This window comes from Anabrus simplex, chromosome 14, assembly GCF_040414725.1.
Source record: "Anabrus simplex isolate iqAnaSimp1 chromosome 14, ASM4041472v1, whole genome shotgun sequence".
In the NCBI taxonomy this organism is placed as follows: Eukaryota; Metazoa; Arthropoda; class Insecta; order Orthoptera; family Tettigoniidae; genus Anabrus; species Anabrus simplex.
Window position 1 is genome coordinate 55,164,590 of NC_090278.1, and position 20,076 is coordinate 55,184,665.

Consider the following 20,076-nt stretch of genomic DNA (forward strand, 5'->3'; position numbering starts at 1 on the left):
GGTAGGGATGGTTGGAGGCGTCTTACGGGCCCCACGGATAGGGCCGGTCGTGTCATCATAGGAGGGCGGTCTTTTTCTCACCAGGGATGATGACATGGACGGACAGCAGTAGTTTATTTATTTTATTTATTTTTAATCCAGCGGGGTCGATGGGCGTGGCATGTAGGGACTGAGGATGACTGCTGTGGTAATCTTCCCTAGCGAGTGTCACGTTTCCGTAGTATCTGATGGACGTCATGGCATGCCCTATGAGTCTCAATTTGTTCTTTTTCCTTTGTTCTTTTTTCCTGTTTTTGTAAGTTGTTTTTTATTGTGAAGATGTAATTGGGGCTGAACGCCTGTTATGTTCAAGAATAAATACAATGCAATACAATACAATAAATCCTTGAACTGGACAGAAAACTAGCCCAGGGCCTTGGAATGAGAGACAGGCACGCTACCTCTACACCACAGGACTAGCTAATAATAATTAGAATAGTATTATATTTACGAGCGCTAGAATGCTTTTCATTTTCACACAATTCATTAGCCTTTCCTTACTTTTCTGAATACAGTAATTGTTCTTTCGATTTGTTGGAAATGTTTATCTCTCCCCTGCATGTAGTAAGAGGCTACTAAGAGGGGAACAATGCACTCGCTCTCTTGTCTTGTAAGCCCAAGAACATATCCATGATTTTATGCTTTTCTGGGTAGCAGAGAAAATTTACGAGGGTGAAGCTTTTCCTAAATACAATATTTAATGTTTAGAATTGAAAGAATGGCTGCGTTCATGACCAACATTAAAGGGGCCCCTCAGTTGTTGAAGCTCACTCACTCACTCACTCACTCACTCACTCACTCATTTGTCGGCGCTACAGTCCATGTAGGTCCTCGGCCTCCTTAACCACCTAACTCCATTCGTCCCGATCCTCGGCTTTCCTTCTCCAGCATTCAACTCCCATCTTTCTAAGGTCGACCTCAACATCATCTTAGTTCTTGTAATGCAGCTGTTTTCATTTTTTCTCGCCGGGTCGTCACCAAGTTATCCACTTTCCCTGTAGTATGTTTTAAGGTATCCGTAACATTTGTCTTTTTACGAGGTAGAGGAGTTAACCCTACGCCCAATCCCCAATCTGGAGGACCAGGGTATCACTCTTAAGTCTGGATCATCACCTTAGACCTATCCAGCTTGGGTGGCCTTACTAGGAGTATGTGCTCCCGCCGGCATAGCTCTAAGGATCATTTGAACACACATGCCTCCAAACACCCGCCAAAATGTATTTTGCCTTCTTCAAGGTGGTGATATCTTCGGGAGGAGTTGTTGAAGTTAGGAGAAAAATAAGGAGAGTCAAGAGTTTAAGTGTTTGGGAGAAATATTACAAGCGAATGGGTCGGAAAAGAATGCCATTAAGGAACGGATGAAAAAACTGAAATCTTATGGGTTTGAAGTGAGGCATATTGACACCGTTGTTAAACCTGAGTGCCTGCATGCAGGGGAAACACTGGGTATGATTGGGAAAGGAAGACTTGAAGATATCCGGAAGGGAGAAAGAAAAATGCTAAGAAAAATTCTGGGCCCAAATCTTATAAATGGGGAGAGGAGACTCAAATCTAACAAAGAACAGAAAGAGTGGTGAACTGGCGAGAAATAGAAGGGTACAGTTCTATGGACACTTGTTGAGGATGGACAGTAACAGACGGACAAAGAGAATCTTTGAATTCTTCAGGAAGAGGAAGAGAGGGCTGAAATGGATTCTAGAAGTGAGGTTGGACTTGGCTAAGGTGGGGGTTCCGGAAAAAATATCATAGTCAGAAATGAATTTAGACAACTCGTCAAAACGTTCCGTGGATTCCAGGAGACTGGGCAAACGCTAGTGAAGAAATGGAGGTGCTATACGGGAGAGCAGAAGAAGGAACTTGGAGAAAGGATGAAAATAAACTGGTAGAGAGTGCTGAAAATACTGCAAAGGTTGTCAAACGTGGTCCACAGATGGCCCAAATAATAATAATAATAATAATAATAATAATAATAATAATAATAATAATAATAATAATAATAATAATATTAATAATAATAATAATTTCCAATTAAGCTGATAATGGTAAACTGAGTAATCCTCAGATTCATAAAAAGAGATTTTGACAGTGTCTCCGTAGCGAGAGCATTACTAAAAATTCACAAGAACGGAATTTGCATATAAATCCTCAAAAATTATTCATCACTTTTTAAAACACTAGACTTTGCAGAATACATATTCCATTAAAAACTCCGCAGATTTTTGTTAAGTATCTAGGGAATCGAAATTACAACCTCACAATAAATTACGCTCATTTGAGATTAGAATTATGTATTTAAATATCCCGGTATCAAAAATATTAAATTTGTTAAAGACAACCCTTACAAATACAGCAATTTGAGCAAATATGAAGTACATGAGTTCATGGTCGTCTTGAAATATGTATTATAGAACAATATTACTTTACGTTCAACAACTCATTTTATCATCAAGAAGGTCTTTCCATGGGCGCTCCAGCTTTGGGCATCTGTATTGATCATTTAGAGCGGACCAAATATTCAATCATATAAAAGGAAATTTTTCTGGACTCGGTATGTTGACGATATTTTTGCTATAATTGAGCACAAAACCACAAATAGTAATTTGGTATTAGATCAACTGAACAAAACTGATTCTTGTATCAAATTCACGCTATAATCGGAAGTAAATATTCTCTAAATTAGATCTCACTGAAAATAGAAATAATGACGAACTTTCCAATGAGTTATATAGAAAGCCTACCCAAACAATTAATACAATTAACAGGATTCGCTTCATCCTGGAGCCCGGAAGAAAGCATCATTTCTATAGAATGGTTCACAGAGCATTCGATATTCCGTTATCCGATGAAAATCTCAAAAAAGAACTGAATACAATTTACTTAATGGTTCATAAGAATGGATTCAAGAGAAGTTTTGTTGATAAAATTATTAATTAGATCAGAAATAAACCTCAGTAGAGAACTGAAAAATGAAAAAGGAAGCTACGCTACGTTCACATTTAATAATGAAAATAACAACCAAAGTTTGGTCTTCCTCGCCCTCTCGTTCCTGTTATTTGTGTTTCCATTCTTGGCAGTCTTTCCTTTTTCATTCACTTGATATGATCACACCATCTCAATCCGTCGTGATATAGTTTATCATTTAATTTTTTCACAATAAGCTCTTTTCGTATGTGTGAATTTCTCACTATCCCTCCTAATCTTTTGTACCATGCTCCTCAGGAATTTCTTTTCAGGTGCCTGTACTCTGCTCTCAACAGCCCCAGTTAAATTTTAAATTTTCAGGAGCAATCCCCACGTAATCTTAATCGTAATCTTAATTCGCCATTCATTTCATCCTCATTGCGTCACCGCAAGCCTATACGGATGACATGCACTATTATTTTCTTTTTTTTTGCTATTTGCTTTACGTCACACCGCCACAGATAGGTCTTATGGCGACGATGGTATAGGGAAGGACTAGGACTGGGAAGGAAGCGGACGTGGCCTTGATTAAGATACAGGCCAAGCATTCGCCTGGTGTGAAAATGGGAAACCACGGAAAACCATTTTCAGGGCTGCCGACGGTGGGGTTCGAACCCACTATCTCCCGGATGCAAGCTCGCAGCCGCGTGCCGCTAACCACACGGTCAACTCGCCCGGTTATTATTTATATTATTATTGTTATTAAATAAACATTTTTCATTGTACAGATTTACCAGCGGTCGTATCCTTTTATTAACTCCCTAGAGAGATCAGTGGTGGTGTCCCACACATGAGCAGGGATTTTATTCCAACCAAGAAAAGATAACACTAAACCTGATGGATCAGATTTCATTTTAGCAGATCTACCTATAAAAAGAAAACTATATTACTCCTATAACAGCAACCCAGCAGTGTCTTCCTACAAGGATATAGAAGTAAACGGGAGTGAAATACCAGCACTTGGTTATCTATATAATTATGTCAAAAGTATGAGATGAGGAAGTACACTAGTGTCCAAAAGTTAAGCATAAGTTACGAGTAAGCAGGGCAACAGGAAATAGACCGCAGATCGCACGACATATGCACCTACGAATCTTACGTGTTCGCTCTGTACAGGAAAGGAGTGTTCCCTGCTTTGACTAGCGGCGTAACTGCAAAGAAAACACAGCCAGTGCCTGCGTCCCATATTCACTCAGTTGTGTTTGCCCTGTTATAGTGTGTGAAGTGTAGCCTCGTGGTGAACGCGACAACATAATGGCACAACGAGGAATGGAAGCAGCCAGACACAGACCGAAGTCGCCGTATCTTTGAATGTGCCTCAGTGTCATTTTCAGGCTTTGGAGACGATTTCGAGACACAGGAGATGTTAGTCGTAGGCCAGTACCAGGTCGACCAAGGGTAACCACCTCACAGCTTGACCGATATCTGGCCTTAACCGCCCGACGAAATCGGAGGGCATCTGCAAGGCAATTGTCGGCGGAGCTTGCAGCCGCCTCAGGGGTTGCCGTTTCCCAGCAAACTGTGTACCGGAGGCTCAAAACAGCAGGGCTGTTTGCCCGACGTCCAGCGGTGTGCGTCCCGCTCACTCCAGCACGGAGATGGGCCCTTGTACTGTGGAGCCGTCAAAATCGAAACTGGACCATGAATGAATGGAGGCATGTGCTCTTCACAGATGAATCCCGCTGTTCGCGGAACAATTCCCGTCACACATTAATCTGGAGAGAACTGCGTAGCCGATACAACCACAGGAACATCGTGGAACGGGACCAGTATGGTGGGGCGGCATCACGTTGAATGGCCGTACGGATCTGCACATCTTCACGGGTGGTCCGAGGAACACTGTTATCGCTCGGAGATACAGGTATGAGGTACTGAGACCACATGTTCGACTTTTCAGAGGTGCGTTTGGTCCAGACTTCGTCTTAATGGACGAAAATGCCCGACCGCACCGCGCTGCTCTGGTGGATGAATTTCTGGCTGGGGAAGACATTCATCGCATGGACTGAACAGCGAGGTCTGAAGAACTGAATCCTATAGAACATGCCTGGGATGGATTGGGGAGGCGAATTCCAACCCATCAACCTCCACCAAGAACCCTCCAAGACCTCCGCTTTGCCCTTTCGGAGGAATAGGATCGACTGCCACAAGAGCTCTTGGACCATCTGATAGAGAGCACGCCATGTCGCTGCGAAGCATGTGTCGCCGTCAGGGGTAACCACGCACCCTATTAACAGCATATTTTGTTGTGGAAGATATTGCCAAGTTTTGTCAGTTGTTGTCAAAGGTGTACCTTAGTTATCGGAATCTTTCTGACACTGTATTTTTGACAAGTTGTGTGACATATAGTGTGTGATTCAGGTTCCGTTTGTTCAGCAATCCGTCTAACATTCCTATCAAGCGGTATGTCCTCGTTTAGTGATTATGCTTAACTTTTGGACACCAGTGTATATACGATGAGTAAGGCATGGTTGATCGTTAGCAGTGGCGATCTGACGGAGCGAAGCCCAGCACACCTACCTCCGGGTCCTCGCACGTATCGGACATACAGCAGCAAGCCCCACGAGGTGATACGAGGGGAGAGGGACACAGCGCCCGGGTTGGGAGATCAGTCTCCGATGCCCTGCTCTCAGAAATACGTGCGCCGCTTCTTTCTCAATACTTTTAAGTTTTGTAAATGGAACAGCGTGTCCTATGCTTACATTATAATGTGCTTTAGATTTCCATCGTTCTCATTTGAGGTTTACTTCACCGATAGCCTTGGTAGCCCTAAGTATACGCCACTGACTGTACCATAATGAAGGCCATGGCTGTTTCTCTCCCAGTCCTATAAACGTCTCCATCTACGTGTTGTCATAAACATTCCAGGTGCTAGTACAACGTTTAAACACTAGCAAAAGTAATAGAAAAGAATGTTAAAAGCTTGTGTCAGTCTTAACTATGTCTATCCTGGTCTATATACACTTTATCAACTTGCTTTGTATTTTATTGGTATCTTGTTTCATCTTCTTGCAGGATTTACAAATGTTTCTACCTTCTTTTTTCAGGTTTTAATCTTCAGAGGTAACATTTTTATTTCACTAATATGGATGTAGCAAGAATTGAGAAAACACTTACGGTGATCCAGTGTGTGTTATTAATCGGAATGCTGATCTGTTTCCTGTTCATGTAGAACCTGAGAAAAGATTTTCTACAAGATCTTGCAGGCGAGTTATGTGAAGAAACGTCGAAAAGTAAACCTTCATGACTCACTCCCATCTGTTGGGTTTCCATGACACCTTCAAACAACGCAGGTCCAATGAATGACACGTTAGATAGTCAATTCCATATCATTTAGTAACACTGATATGTTTTTGGTCTATCTGGTATTACGTCATCAATTTCCCAACATAGATGTAACCTTGGTAACTAATGCTCTTCTTATGTACATGAGGTCAGTAGCGTCTTCTCACCGTGCGCTTTCTTCTTGTAACTAAGAGCTTGAGGCAATCTTGTATCAATCAATCACTACTGATTTGCATTTAAGGCAGATTCCCTATCTGTTGTATTCCAAGCCGCTTCTTAAATTATTGCGAAGAATTTGGAATTTTATTGAACATCTCTCTTGGTAAGTTATTCCAATCCCTAACTCCCCTCCCTATAAACGAATGTTTGCCCCAATTTGTTCTTTTGAATTCCAACTTTATCATCATATTGTGATCTTTCCTAGACCACTCAAACTTTTTCGTCTACTAATTCCACGCCATCTCTCCACTGACAGCCCGTCTCCTTTCTCCAAAGTTTTCCAGCCCTAACATTACGACATTTTCGTAACGTTACTCTTTTGTCGGAAATCGCCCAGTACAATTCGAGCTGCCTTTCTTTGGATTCTTTCCAGTTCTTGAATCAAGTAATCCTGGTCAGGGTCCCATACGCTGCAACCACACTCTAGTTGGGGCCTAACCAGAGACTTTTATGCCCTCTGCTTTACATCCTTACTACAACCCCTAAACACCTTCATAACCACGTGCACAGATTTGTACCCTTTATTTACAATCCTATTCATGTGATCACACCAATGAAGATCTTTCCCTATATTAAGATATAGGTATTTTCAGTGATCCCCAAAAGGAACTTTCACCCCATCAACGCAGTAATTAAAACTGAGAGGACTTTTCCTATTTGTGAAACTCACAACCTGACTTTTACCCCGTTTATAATCATACCATTGTCTACTGTCAATCTCACAACATTATCGAGGTCATTTTTGCAGTTGCTCACATTCTTGTAAGTTATTTATTACTCTATAAGAATAACATCTTCCGCAAAAGGTCTTATCTATGATATATAAATATATAATATAAATGTCCAATTATACTATCTTGAGGAATTCCCCTCTTAATTATTAGAGGGCCAGATAAAGCTAATGGCATTAATTAACAGCAACCACTATAGCACAGGACAATGGTAAGAACACAGTCACATGTCTGCAACATATCCCATACTAAATGCACCAACGATTCACACGAATATCACAAATATCAGTATCATCCATATTATTATTATTATTGTTACTCTACTTATTAGCCATTCACTGTCATAACTCATATATGCCCGTATCTTTTTTAATATAAAATTTTTATGATATTCAACTAAAGTAGTCCTTAGAGGTACAGAACTTATAACTACGTGCATTAAATAATGTTATTCTTTGTATCAGTTGTTTTCTTAATATGGGTCGTTAACGACCCGGCGGGCAGATACTGTGTCTTTAGAAATGAAGTTGACTTTTTACATTTCTTTGGCTATTTTTCAGTTCATACATATATAATTGCTCATTTGACACGTTTTACTAATATTTGGTTATAAAATGTGATTGAGCCAAATGCTCCATTATTACGTACCACATACCATGCAAAAGAACAAGTTGTGTTAGAAGATCTTCCCTTCCTCCGAAAAAGGATATTTACAATTGTTTGATTCTGTATCCAGGAAGTTAAAGAATTCAGTCTGAATCCTCTTAACCCTATGGAATTCCAAAAAAATACTCATCGCGGATCGTAATGCCGCACTTTATACAGGCTTTTGTTGTCTCATTTCGACAAACAGCATACTGCTGTCATTGTTGCTGCATGACAATGAGATGTTCTGCCTTTTCCTTTCGTACTGACGTAGGTATAACCTGAGGAGTAGCTAGGAGGCAATTTGGTCCTGGAAGCGATCTTGGTGAGCCATATTTCATTAGAAGTGACTTTGCAAATTCTCTGCGGAACTTGAACATGTCTGATGAGTAGGGCCCGGATTCATATGCACTAAAAACTCCGAAAATATGCATGCACATATGCACTAAAAATGTTGTAAATATGCACAAACATATGCACTAAAATAAAACAAAATACACTCACCACAAGCATTATTTAATTTTAACTCACTGTTAAATTGATAAACATGAAATAATTCCTTGCAAAATGATGCATGGCAGTAGGTTTAAACAGTTCTTCAATGTTTTCAGGAGTCAACGACACTCTGTTGTCGGCCAGAATTAATTTATACGCTGAAAATGATCGTTCTACGTCAACGGACATAACTGGGCAATACTTCTACACTGGCAATGACTGCTCGCAGCATTCTTCTGGCAAAGACATTAAGCATTTTTACAGTTTACTCTGATGAAACACTGTAATAGACGAAGAGCAAGTTAACAGATGAACACACTTGTTTAAGCAAACCTTGGGAAGCTACTGTAATGAGAAGGAGGAAGGAATGCCAGAGAGAAGGAAATAGCTGTTGTATATCTGCTGTATTGCGAGAAAGAAATCGTTTTCCTTGATCAGGGAATGCTTCTTATGTTGCCAAGGGATATACAACATACAGAGTTCATTAGATTTTTAATTTCGATCAGAAATCTTAGATAATTAATCACACATAAGAGAAAACATGTCTGTATATGCACTAACGCTCAAAATATGCACTAACGTTCAAAATATGCATTTGCATATGCTCATATGCATTTAAAAATAATCCGGGCCCTACTGATGAGTATCCCATTGCTTTTGCCAGTTGAAAGGCAATGTTCTGTGCTACGTGAAACATCCAGAAGATTATAGGGTTCTTTCCTCTGATTGCAATCGAGTAAGTTAAAATATTGCCATCCATCTGATCAAGACCCCCATGTAGGTGTTGCACTTTTTAGCTACATTTGGTTGTTCTACATCTATCTTACTCATAGTGGCAGCAAAATAGTGTCTCACAGTTTCTAAGGGATCCACGCCAAATTCAGTGGAGAGGAGGGTGACAACAGCACAAATCTAGTTTACTTCATCAGTCATAAGAACCTTGCTCAAATGTTTCATATCTGTTACATTCGTTAGAGGGCACTCATCAACCAGAGTATCGAGTTCTTCAAAAGTAGTCAGACTTCGCGAAGCCCTCAAAAACAAAACAACATAAAACCATAAACCCATAAAGAAAATAAAAACTAAAGAGATAATTCATTCATTCATTTAACTTCGCTAATCGGCCAACTAGGGACCACGATAAGCCTCACTTTACATTCTGGCATTTGTTCATCTTTCGCTTGATCCACATCGTCTTCATTAGCTCACTGTGTTTAGCACGACGTTCTTCTGTCCATTTAGCACCAGGAGATAATTATATATTTATTTATATTTATTTTCCAGAAGATAATATGATTTTGAGCTTCATTGTACATGACAATAATTGAAAACTGAAAACTTTGAAAAGAAACCAAGTGCTAAGATATTTGCCCAGCGGGTCGTTAACGACCCAGACAAGTTTTACAGTCAATAAACCAGCGTTTATGACTCAACGGAGAGCAGTTTCTATTTAGATACCTAATATGAATATACTTTTACCCAAAGCAATCATTGAACTATACATATCATGCCATTTGTAAACGATACTTACATGTTTCCTCAGTACTGCAGATGTTGTTCTTCTGTACAGAGTAATAAATACAAGATTGTGACCAACTGCAAAATGACCTGGATAATGTTGTGAGATGGACCGTAGACAATGATATGATGATAAATGGGGTTAAAAGTCAGGTTGTGAGTTTCACAAATCGGAAAAGTCCTCTCAGTTTTAATTACTGCGTTGATGGGGTGAAAGTTCCCTTTGGGGATCATTGTGAATACCTAGGTATTCACATAAGGAAAGATCTTCATTGGGGTAATCACATAAATGGGATTATAAATAAAGGGTACAGATCTCTGCACATGGTTATGAGGGTGTTTAGGGGTTGTAGTAAGGATGTAAAGGGGAGGGCATATAAGTCTCTGGCAAGACCCGAACTAGAGTATTGTTCCAGTGTATGGGACCCTCAGCAGGATTACTTGATTCAGGAACTGGAAAAAATCCAAAGAAAAGCAGCTCGATTTATTCTGGGCGATTTCTGACAAATGAGTAGCGTTACAAAAATGTTGCAAAGTTTGGGCTCGGAAGACACTGGAGAAAGGAGACGAGCTGCTCGACTAAGTGGTATGTTCCGAGCTGTCAGTGTAGAGATGGCGTGGAATGACATTGGTAGACGAATACGTTTGAGATGTGTCTTTAAAAGTAGGAAAGATCACAATATGAAGTTGTAATTTAAGAGGACAATTTGGGGCAAATATTCGTTTATAGGAAGGGGAGTTAGGGATTAGAATAACTTACCAAGGGAGATGTTTAATATATTTCCAATTTCTTTGCAATCATTTAAGAAAAGGCTAGGTAAACAACAGATAGGGAAATTGCCATCTGGGCGACTGCCCTAAATCCAGATCAGTAGTGATTGATTGATGGTACCTCAGCATAACTCATCTCGAGAATTGTAGAGATCTGGACCGAGACTAGAGAGAACACTACTATTTACATGAAAATAAATGTCATCACCCTAGCTTGGTGCGTGGTCTGGCGTAACTTTCACAAAAACATTCAACAGAATAGAAATAATAGACGGTTTGGGAACTGTGCAATTCACTGAACAGGCATAAGCTAATCTAAGAGTTCTGTTTTCCAAAAATGCAGCTACACATTCAGTCACCCTTTTGTCCAGACCAATTGCACTCATTTTCGCCACTAGTCTCCCATGATCTACCCTATCAAATGCCTGAGATAGGTCTATCGCGGTTCAGTCCAATTGACCTACTGAATCCAGGATATCTGCTATATATTGCTGGAATCCTACAAGCCGAGCTTCAGTGGAATAATATTTCCTAAACCCGAACTGCCTTCTAACGAACTAGTTCTTAATTTCGCAAACATATCTAATATAATCAGAAGGTATGCTTTCCCAAAGCTTACATGCAATGCATGTCGAACTGACTGGCCTGTAATTTTCAGCTTTATGACTATCATCCTTTCCTTTGTACACAGGGCATTAGCTCTCTCCGAGTGAACTTCGTTACTATTTTATACTCCGGTGCCACTGAACACAGTCTTGAGGATGTTGCACGCTTTTTTTCCGGCAGTGTAGATTACTAGATTGTAATGATTACAATTTTATTCCAAAGTATTTGTTACTCGTACGAGTAATTTGATTAATTTTACTCAGTTACTTTCCAACTCTAGGTGCAGAACACTGTTGTGCTCATATGCCACACCCACTATTCTAACTGAAGCATACATCGCCACACTACAATGCAAATACAGGATGAGCAACATAAAGCGGAACCCGTCCCGCTGACCGTTAGCGCAGTATGCACATTGCAGTTGGGTGCGTTACAGGAAGTCCGCAGTAAATACATTGTCGCGTAGGCTATTTCTAACAAACAACAAACAAACAAAGAAACAAACAAACAACAAATTAGATTAGGACCAATTTCTCCGCCATGAATCGCATCAAAACCCATTCACAAAATCGCATTCGTAAAGCAGGTCATCCGGTGTAAGTACTTACATTGCAATAGTTTTTTACGACTTTAACTTCAGTAACTTTGTAGCCGTTCGAACAGAACCATAAGAAAATTCCATTTCGTGAGCAAGTCGTCGAAGTAATTCAGTACGTGACCTTTCCAAATCGTTATCAATGTTACCTACAGTTTCTTGTGTGAGTACTGTATGTGGTTTTTTATGTTTCTTATCATGAAGACTTCCCGTCTTACGTAATGTATTTACTAATCTATGAACGAAGTCCAAACTCGAACTTGAACATCAAGAAACTTCTCTTGAAATAATCTCGTTACGGCTCTCGCACTTTCTGAACGGACGTATGAATCGTAAACTCTCTGAGGAATAGAATACTGATACCCGACTTGAGCCACCTGAGCCATTTCACTGAATTCACACAGTGTTCTGATGCCACCAAGAAAATACTTGCCACGTTTCCAAGCGTTCAACAAAGACTGAAACCTGGTGGAGTAGCGCGAGCTTACATCCGGCACTGTATTTCGTCACCGGCCGACTCACTCACTCAGGAATTCCCGCGCACAGGATGGAGCGGTTCCGCTTTATTTTGCTCACTCGGTATGAGAAAGAGGCTTTAGGGATTTTTCATTAATATTCGTACTGAGGCAAAGACAGATGTGTTCTTTGGTTCAAATTTGCAAAATAGCAAAAAGTTAAATTTTATTATTTGAAACCCCCTAAGTTTTAATGGAAAATGTCTCTGCTTGTCAAACGCACTGTAATTACTTCATGTTTGTCATTTGCTGCCTCCAGTCGCAGACTTCTTATGTGCTTTATTTCTTTCTTTCAGACAGTGGATGCTGACATGGATGCCTTCAGGATCTGCCGTCCAGCAGCACTGTTGAAATGGCACCACAACCCTCATCTTCTGGCGAAGTTATTTTAAAAGTTGAAATATAATATAGACATAAGACATAGAGTGTATAATGTAGAATATGATATAGAAGATTCTAAAGCCCTACAGGAATGAATACATTAGAAATTAAAAATAAAATTGAGAACTTCCTCTCTAGTCTAGGAACATTTTGAAATATTGAAGATTGTCATAGAGAATTAGTAGGAATTTGTTAATGTCGCCACTAACATCTTGCAGCAGTAAAGATTGAAGTGTCTCGTAGTACAAAATAGACCCCTATACCTGGTTGGTAGTGGCAACATGCTTTCGAGCTGCTCGTCTTTTTCAGGAGCTGGGCTAGTGTTCGGAAGAGCCTGCCTAGCTCATTGGAAGCGGTTCTTATCTCACTCCCAACCAGAAACAAACAAACACACAAACCCCCTTGCTCCAGTGACCATCAACCAACCAAACAAGCATACAAATATAAGTATGACCCAAATGTTTTGCCTGTCCGACTGCATTGGGATGCTACACTGGAATGAGTATCGCGCGAACATCTGTGGCATCGTGGTCTCTACAAGAGTGTGGCATCTGGATCGTATCCGGACGGGCAAATCAGAGTTACCACTCTCCAACAATATCGTCTAATGCGTATCTCGGGACATCTTACCAAGTAGATGCAGATGATAGGGTTGGAGGGTCAGGGAAATTAAGAAGTGCTCATAATGTCTGCACCATAAGACGCAATGATTAAACTTACTGCATATTTGAAATAGCCAGTGGTTGTTATGTTACATATATTGCGTTTAGCCCTCTAAGGTAACGTAGAACCATTACTTAGCACTGATTTTATTGTTCTTCTTATTCATGTTATATTCCAAAAACTTCCTCATCCTTTCACGTTGGGCTTATCTTCTTTCTTGCGTCCATTAATTTTTTAGTTTCAAATTCCTTCCTGTAGGGTTCTTGGGTATGAATTTATGTGTATTGCTTTTATGCTTTTATGTAGTCCATTTAGTTGACAATGCTTATATAACGCATATATATATATATATATATATATATGTATAACCTTTTCCAATAAATTACTTGTATAAACTCAAATTGATTGAATGATAACCTCAGTATCCTACTAGAGAACGTGCATTGAACCTCATCTTCCCTAGCGCTGCTGGGGCAAAGAAGTTTGTATTTACATCTTCTTATTATTCCTTATAATACTTGTTATTACGTTTAAAAACTGGGAACGACTAAAGTCAATCCAAGTACAGCTGTCTCGACAATCCTCTGGCTCTACAGCAGTTCAGCGCTCTCTAGCGAGCAGCGGCACGAAAGAGAGCTACCCCAGCGAAATTCAAGTCGCTGTGTTGACGCATGCCCTTGAAGCCTCCTTAACCTGGGGTGGCGGGTGGGTGTCCGGACATTTGCGGTCACTGAGATATACTTGTGGCCACTCACAGAAATTCCCCAGCAGTCACAGGAGATTTGCGGTCAATGCAGCAGGGAGTGGGCCTCATTAGCTTAATCCCAGGGTATCCCCACTAACCTGCCTGGGCTCCTGCTCGCTACATTCGAAAACAACAATTTTCTCTCTCGTGCATTATTTAGATACTGATACCTTCATCCATCATTGTGCACATTACAATGGTTATATGTACAGAAAGTATTGGGGAAGTCAGTATGGAATAGTCACTTGGGTGTGTCTCAAGGAGAAGAACAAGTCATGTCATGTTTTTGAAAACATAAAATTCTGCAATTTATGAACAAAGTATAAAACACCCCTATGTTTATTGTGTTGAAACTTGGATTAGATGCGATTATTGGTTTTTGTGTAACAATGTCTTAAAGTTGACGCATGGTTGAAACACATTTAAAAACGGGTAATTTTTGCGTTTCACCTGCGATAAAAAATATTAATATAATTACAAATTAAAAACCTAACATAAAATGAAACTTAAAATGAAGCGAGGAAAATGACGACGTCTTTGGATTTTCTGTAGAGCTGTTGGTTATTTAACGAACAACCTCCAAACGCGAGTACATATAATAATTTGTTCGACAGTAAATTATATGTTCTAAAATGCTGAGTCCCATCATACTTTATCCAGAATTTTAATCTAGAACAAGCGAGCAAGAGCTCAGACAGGTTAGCGGGGAAATCCCTTAAATGACGCGCACCCCATGCTGCATGGACCGCAAATCTCCTGTGACTTCTGGAGAATTTCTGTGAGTGGGCACAAGTATATCTCATTGATAGCAAATGTCTGGTGACCGCAAATATCCGGCAACCGGCGGGTGTAGCCTGTGGACTTACCTAGAGACTGACAGCGTCTTACGACGACAGGCCAGCTATAAAATAGCTTGGATAACGTATGTTAGTTGAAATATTTAACACTCGAAGTATTCAGCGCCACGCACCAGAGACTACAAGAGAAATATTAATATGTTAACAGTATAGCCACTTGCACATCGTCTTGATAATAAACATAGAGCTGTTTTATGAAATCGATTGTAATAAATATTTTATTTTTGGATTTCGGCATGTGTAAAGTTTTTGGGATTATTTATTGACGGCACGTGTAGAGGGATTATTTCAATATATTTGGGAAAATATTTAGGTTGTCGACCATGAACACATAGCCAAGTACAAGAATTCTGTATTGTATTGCTGTGCACCGGTGGGTTTGCCTGTAAATGTGGTAGGGAGTGCACATTTCTATAGTGTTGTTCTTGTATTACAGGTAAAATATTCGTGAGTTGTGTGACATTCTTCGTGAATATTCGTCGTGATGCATCGTCGAGTGAAACTGTAAGTACATTGATTAAAATCTGCTGTAGCTTATGTTATGATGCTGGCGTGATGCCAATTTGGGAATGGTAATGTAGTGGGGCAGTGATATATATATATCAGTGGCGTATGCTGGGATTAAGACATGGGCTACCACTAGACTTAGGTTACCTCTTTTCGATGGTTGGTTTAGTGAACGTCAAGCCTTCAGCGTTTTGAGCTGCAGCCGGTAGCCAACGGAGAAGCCTGCTGTGTTGACAATGCTTCTTGACAGGCTACTGCCCCTGCCTCTGCTACTGCCAATGCTCAACCCCTGATCAGTGGAGATGGTAACTTAAGGGTTAGCAAATGAAAGTCTGGCTTTGTGGCTAAATGGATAGAACGTTTGCCTTTGGTTCGATGGTCCCGGTTAAGTTTCCAGAATCAACCCCCTCATACTGTTAATCCCCTGGCTTGGGGACTGGGTGTTTATGACATCTTCGCCATTCATTTTATCCCCATTAGGTCAACACCAAGCCTGTACAGATTCCATGCCCCATTATTATTATTATTATTATTATTATTATTATTATTATTATTATTATTATTATTATTTTACAGCGGTCGAATCCATCGTTCACTGGTTAATTAGCTTCCTCGGGAGATAAATAGTGGTATCCGACCCATGATCACGGGTTCGATTCCAAGCAACAAAGGAAAACACTAAACCTCAAAGATGGCATTTCATTTTAGCAGATCTACCAATAAAAATAAAACTATATCGCTCCTCTAAGAGCAGCCCTGCAGTCTCTTCCTAGAAGGATGTAGAAGTAAACGGGAGTGAGGAATACCCGTACTCACTTATCTATAAGCCAGAAGTATGAGGTGAGGAAGTATATACGATGAGTAACGCATGGTCGATAGTTAGCAGTGGCGATCTGACGGACCGTAGCCTAGCACAGCTATCCTCCGCCGGTCCCCGCTCCTAACAATATCCAGCCGCAAGCCGCGTGTGGCGAGTCGACGGGAGAGGGGCGAGAGTCTGGGCTGCAATGTCGGTTTCCGAAGCCTTGCTCTCAGAAATATGTGCGACGTTTTTCTCACTACTTTCAAGTTTTGTAAATGGAGCAATGTCTCAGATGCTTATATTATAATGTGCTTTAGACTTCCATCATTCTCAGTTGAGATTTGGGCTTCACTGACAGCCTTGGTAGCCGTCAGTATACGCCACTGATATATATATTGCAGGTGGTTTAACGAACGTGTATCCTACATGTCCCAAAGATAGGTAGCATTGGTGTTAATAATTTTCAAACATAATATGATTTTCGACATACTTCGACATTTTCGACAGTGGATCATTGAATTTCACTCCATCCTCTTCGTGTACACCGATCCACTTTGACGCTTCATGTAGGCTGCTAGGACAGTTGGCTCACCATACCCAAAAACAGTTTATACCGAACTGCCAAGTTTCAGTGAAGCTGCCTCCAACCTGATGAAATGCATGCTGGAATTCAATGATGCTTCCTTCACTGTGGGTCCAGCTCTCATCTAAAGGAGTTTCTCCACCGAAAGCCAGTGGCCCCTGGCCTCACAAACTCAGCATTGAGTCGCGGGCTGTATGGTCTGCTCAGAAGCGTAATGATTGTGATTTTAATTTCGTGTGGCTATTTCTAACCGAGTGCAGCCCTTGAAAGGCAGACCCTCCGATGAGGGTGGGTGGCATCTGCCATGTGTAGGTAACTCCGTATTATTGTGGTGGAGGAAAGTGTTATGTGTGGTGTGTGAGTTGCAGGAATGTTGGGGACAGCACAAACACCCAGCCCTCGGGCCATTGGAATTAACCAATGAAAGTTAGAATCCCCAACCCAGTCGGGAATCGAACCCGGGACCCTCTGAACCCAAGGCCAGTACGCTGACCATTCAGCCAACGAGTCGGACAACGAATGTGATACGGGCCCCTCTGCAAAAATAAAAATTCAGGCCCCCTGAAATAAAATTAAAATCTACGAATATCCAATTTTATTAGAACAGGTAATTTATATACTAATATATAAAGAGGTAAGGTTAGTTTGTATGTGATGGCTAATCTCAGGAACTACTGGACCGATTCTAAAAATTATTTTACTGATGCAAATATTCATTATTCCTGACGGATATAGGCTGTATTTTATTTTCAAAACAATTCTAGAAAGGTGGGCGGGGGGGAAGGCGACGACGGGGGAATATATTATAAAAATATTAGGCTAACATAGGCGAAATATCGAATTTGTAGTACAAGGACGAAACAAAGCTCAATTTAAGCCCCTTGACGCAAAGAACAAAACTCGGTAAGCCCTACGGGCCCGAAAACCATATTTTAAGGCCCTAAAACCAACCATTATGGAGATATTGGCACCACACTACCTCTGCTCTAGGAATCGGATAAAGAAATGAACTGCCGTAACCATGGCAACGTCAGCTCCAGGATTCTTACAGCAGCGAGATTATCCACAATATACCACAAAAACCTATCATGTCACAGACATGGAAATTGATATTTGGAATCTTCTTTAAAAATAAAATTCTTGTTTCAGAAAATCGACTTTAGGGTTGAAGGGGGGTTGTGTGTGTGAAGAGAAGTGAGGAAGGAGTTGAATTCTTTATATGAGGATACATATATCTCAGAAACTGAAAATGTTACAGACGTTAAAACTGCTACTTGGAATCGCTTTTAAAAATAAATGAGCACACTTTTTTTGGAAAATCCACTTAAGGGGGTGAAATAATAAAAAAGGGGGTGAATTTGTAAAATGATTATCTTCTTCTTCTAACGCTTTTCCCACACTTGTGCGGTTTCGGGTGCGAACTGTGTCGCACATGTGGATTTGACCCTGTTTTACGGCAGGATGCGCTTCCTGACGCCAACCGCGCGGCGGTTGGGACAAACAGAAACATCCTGTCCTCGAGCCACATGAATTAATCACACGCGATTAAAATCCCCGACCCAGACCGGAATCGAACCCGGAACCCTGTGAACCGAAGGCCTCAACGCTGACCACTCAGCCAAGGAGTGGGGCAGTTTTTAAAATCTAAACTTAACATGTTAAAACGTGAAAACTGGCATTTGTAATCTCCTTAAAAATAAAGAAACACGCACATTTTCTTTTCGGAAAATCAACTTGAGCTGGAGATCGAAAATAAGTGAAGAAGGAGTTGAATTCTCTTCAGAAGGGTACTTATATCTCAAAAAACTAAGGTGTTACAGACGTGAAAATCGTTTGGAATCTCATTTAGAAATAAAAAAACCTTTTTTTTTTCGACTTAAAAGAGGATTGTGTCTCACATGTAGAGTTCCATGTCGCATGTTCCAGATTTAGCTCTGCCAGTAGCTTTGTGTTCTTAGCCCCAAAAGGCAATGCCACAAACGTGGTTTACAAAAAGGTTCTGGGGTACATGAAATGCAATTTCTCGATGAGTTTTTATACTTTATGCAAGTTCAAATAATGTCTTAGCGCAGTGCCGAGGAACAATTAATTTTTATCAACTTACCAAGGCCTCGCGAGCGAAGCCGTGGGTAACAGCTAGTATGCAATATACTGTCAAAATATATAAACAAAGGGATTATTCATTATTGTAAGATGATTAAAAAATAAGTTTAGTATGTTTTATTTGACTGCCTTTGCGGTTTAACAGCTAAGGTGCTACTGAAATGTTTTCATTCCTCCCCTGAAGGGGGAGGCGGGCCACCTAGACGGCGACGCCGTCTCTCAGGCGGGGAGATTTGTTACGGTGAATGAGATGTGCGGAGAAGGGGAGACGGTTGGTGACCGTGACCTATACTATAGCTCATTCCATGTTAATAAAACAGTATTGCTCTTATGACAACAGGGTTGTCATATCGAACGGCTCTGCTCAACACCATCACGGGAAAACGGCGGCACATAAATTTGTGAAATTCATCATATAAGTTCAAGACAAAAAGCGGAAGAAACTAAGCTACAAATTATTTTTATGAACTAAAAGGAATGGGGGGTTTGCACGTGCTATTTTTCGTTTGTACAGAATCAGAGGTAAACAACGGCATATAAAAGACCTCAGCATTGAAGTGCTTTTTTTTTCTTTTTTGGCTTTACGTCGCACCGACATAGATAAGTCTTATGGCGACGATGGGATAGGAAAGGCCTAGGAATTAGAAGGAAGCAGCCGTGATCTTAATTAATGTACAGCCCCGGCATTTGTCTGGTGTGAAAATGGGAAACCACGGAAAACCATCTTCAGGGTTGCCGACAGTGGGGCTCGAGCCCACTATCTTCCGATTACTGGATACTGGCCGCACTTAAGCTACTGCAGCTATCGAGCTCGGTGCATTGAAGTGCAAGGCAAATTTGGGGAGAAAATAGAAAAATATTTTTTATGGGCTCGAGGGATGAGGGATGCATTTAATTGTATTTAATAAATTTCTCCATGCAATAAAGGCTACAAAAGCGACGCAACAAATAAATACTGTAGATGACTCTACAAAAGATCACAGTATTAATGTTAAAGAAAGAAATTACATTCGTTGGCTTATTGCATAACTGTCATTCAACACAATTACGCACTGATT

The 20,076-nt window shown here is 40.5% G+C and overlaps 1 long non-coding RNA gene across 6 annotated transcripts in view; it reads left to right on the top strand.

The window, feature by feature from the left end:
• Window positions 1-13,768, top strand: part of LOC136885702 (uncharacterized) — a 72,347-nt gene extending 58,579 nt beyond the window's left edge. For 3 of the 6 annotated variants that reach the window (XR_011018977.1, XR_010861583.2, XR_010861584.2), the window contains one exon: window positions 12,674-13,768. This is a non-coding gene — a long non-coding RNA (uncharacterized lncRNA). Of the gene's footprint in view, window positions 1-6,012; window positions 6,203-12,673 lie in introns of those variants that run through there. The other 3 variants (XR_011018976.1, XR_010861586.2, XR_010861587.2) reach the window with 2 other exon arrangements.
• Window positions 13,769-20,076: the final 6,308 nt, after the last annotated feature.